Source organism: Oncorhynchus clarkii, chromosome 18 (assembly GCF_045791955.1).
Source record: "Oncorhynchus clarkii lewisi isolate Uvic-CL-2024 chromosome 18, UVic_Ocla_1.0, whole genome shotgun sequence".
NCBI classification, from domain to species: domain Eukaryota; kingdom Metazoa; phylum Chordata; class Actinopteri; order Salmoniformes; family Salmonidae; genus Oncorhynchus; species Oncorhynchus clarkii.
Genome location: NC_092164.1, coordinates 14,785,644 through 14,788,611, shown reverse-complemented (window position 1 = coordinate 14,788,611; position 2,968 = coordinate 14,785,644). Strand labels below are relative to the sequence as shown.

The following is a 2,968-nucleotide window of genomic DNA, read 5'->3' as shown; positions in this document are numbered from 1 at the left end:
AATAGTAACGTCAAGCGAAATTAAGAGGTGAAAATAGACCAAATTATTAGGGTGAGGCACATGGGCTACTAACAGCTTACTACACACCATACACTTAGTATTACTTTCTTAGCTACATTATATATATCTTCCTACCATATTACATGATTTATGCAGCAGCATACAATACATTTTTGGACTCACTTTGGCCTTAGATTTGGGGGTCAATCAGACGCAATGCTCTGTATTTTCTGCGGGTTTACCCCACCACCACCACAGGAAGCACTGAGCTAGGCTCAAACCCCTGCATTTTGGAGCTGCCTTACTCAAGAAAGCATAAGAGACCATGTTTGTATGCGCCTTTATTAACTCATTTATTTATTTTTTTACATTGTTTGCAAACTGATATGTGACACATATTAATGCCAAAATAACAAGCAAAACAGGCATTTTGTGGGGCTCAAAACTTGACGGGTCGCCGCTGGTCATAGGCTAAATCCAACATATTGTTTTCAATCGAGTGGCTCAACAGGAACATTTAAGTTTTACTTTCACTTTTACATCATGTCATGTCTGCTAGGCAGGCAGGCTAAAGACAGCCAGAGTGAGTCAACATACTACACGACTGTCTTGTCTGTAGCTACAAAAAAACTAGCAAAAAGGCTCAAACTTTAGAGCGTCTCTTTGACGGAAGCGATACTCTGCGCAGTTTCATCAAGTAGGTTATTATGTTGCACAGGCTGTTGTCTGAGTGGCGCAAAACTCTTATTTTTAAGACGCAATCATGTTTATCACAAGTTACTGGTATGTTATGTGTGCTGATTACAAACCAGCATTTTACAATAAAACATAATGTTACGACACTGCTAATAAATAATAAGACATTCGCACAAGTAGGCTGCGTTTTCGTACACCATAACTGTAATATGTGATTGCAGAAGACCTATTTGCAGGTCCATAACATTATGGTACATTTTAGCTGTGTGTGTGGGTGGGTGGCTTTAGCATAATAAATAGGGAGTTTCCAGGGTTGGGTAGGTTACATGTAGTCAGTTACTCCCCAACTCTTGGGGTTTCCACTTCTGCCTCCCAATGATGACGTTATAGGCCTATTGTATTGGCAAGGAGAGAGATTTTAACAGCTGAAATTGTATCTCGTAACCCTCACTTCTCCCCTTTATTTTGGCATCATTTTATTTTAAGGGCTTTACATAAATCACACTTAACATAATTCCCACATAGGGATTAAATGACACATTTAAAAGTGCATGTAAACTGAGTAACTGTTATTGTGAATGCATCACGTTCAATGTCAATAGGGTTATGTTGATCCATTTAGAATGTTAACCTCTAACCTGGACACTAGTTCACTTTCACCTGTATGATGTCTGGTTTTCCAAATGAACAGCTACAGAAAAGTGGGAGAGTTTCTTGTGTTGATGCCGGACAAGTCCACTATACCTGACTCCATCACATGCATCCTATGGAAGCATGGCTTGAACAAGACAGCAGAGTTTGACAAGGGTTTTGGGCTGTACACCTATGGTGGCTTCGAACGTGGCACAACCATGGACCAGGCTACTGGAGAGCTGAAAATCACCAGTTTGATGAAAACAGACAATGGAGTTTATTCTGTGGAGTTTAACAGCATACTGCTTGACCAGACATATACACTGTCTGTTTTCAGTAAGCGTGTGTGTATGTGTGTACGGTATGTGTGTGTGCATGTTGGTTCCTTTGCTTGCAGTGTGTGTGTGTGTGTGTGTGTGTGTGTGTGTGTGTGGCTCAAGCAATTTTCCTGCTTTGTCTTTGTGTCTCTCCTGGATTTACAGAGGCAGTCCCCAAACCCACAATCACTTCTTCCTGTAACTCCCACAAAACCTGTTTTTAAACGCAGCCTAATAGAGATTAAAAGAAAGAGAGAAACAGAGAACACAAACAGATTGTAAAGAATGAGAAAGAGCGAAAGAAAGAGTGTGTGTGCTATGTGACATACTTATCCATTTCCATCCACAGACACAGTATCACAACCTGAAGTCACCTGTGAATGGAACAGTACCATGGCTACACTTTGCTGCAGTGCTGAGTGTCCGCTGGTGGTGTACCGTTGGTCTTGGCCTGAGCACCAGGGGGAGATGTGGAGCCAGGTGCTTACTGGACAGCACTTCAACATCACATCCCCAGAGTCAGACAGACAGCTACACTTATAAGGCCAAAAACCCAGTCAGTGAGATGACACAGCTTAACAATATAGATAGTACAAGCAGATATGGGCGACATCAACAACATGTTTTTGTCTGTCTGACCATCTCCAACTGTTTCTGTATTTGTATGTTTCCATCGTCCCCCTAATAGCTGGTGCTGTGATTGGTGTCTTGGCTTCTGATCTATTGGCTGTTCATCCATGTTTCTCATCTGCTGGAAGTGTTCCGAAGGTAAGTCCATGTCTTTACTGTAAATATTACCATGAATGTTTCATTATTTGAGTCTCCTTGAAGTTTGATGGAAATGTATTTTTCAAATCAACAATTGTATCTCTAGCTATCTCAGGATCAAAGAATGATTCCAGGTCAACAAAATATTCCGATTTTGAAAGTAAGAAAGTTAAAGTGTTTTTGTGAAATAGACTTTCATATGATCTACTACATCACATTTAAAAACAGACGTGCAACAGTATTCTGTGTCCTGTTAAGAATCACCATCGACTGAAGCATATCTGTCACTTTGCCCGATCTAAACCCTTTATATCTGCATACCCTTTGAATTCCCCTTTTCTCCCTCTTGTTTTAAGTAACCAAGGCAAAGTGAATGGAGATTCTGAGAGAAGTGACCCCCAGGTGATACTCTCCAACCCAGCTCCAACATCCCTGGTTCTCTAGTTATGATACGCAAAGTTTTTATTTAACCTTTATTCAACCAGGCAAGTCAGATAAGAATAAATTCTTATTTACATCGACGGCCTACCTATCTCCTGCGGGGACGGGGGCCT

General features: G+C 40.9%; 1 long non-coding RNA gene across 2 annotated transcripts; it reads left to right on the top strand.

Annotated features, from left to right (window-relative positions):
* The first annotated feature begins 496 nt into the window (after positions 1-496).
* Positions 497-2,968, top strand: LOC139372461 (uncharacterized). Of its 2 annotated transcripts, XR_011627458.1 has the most exons (5): positions 497-697; positions 1,388-1,665; positions 1,996-2,126; positions 2,335-2,414; positions 2,771-2,968. It is a non-coding gene; the product is annotated as an uncharacterized lncRNA (long non-coding RNA). The 2 variants fall into 2 exon arrangements; XR_011627457.1 differs by lacking the exon at positions 1,388-1,665.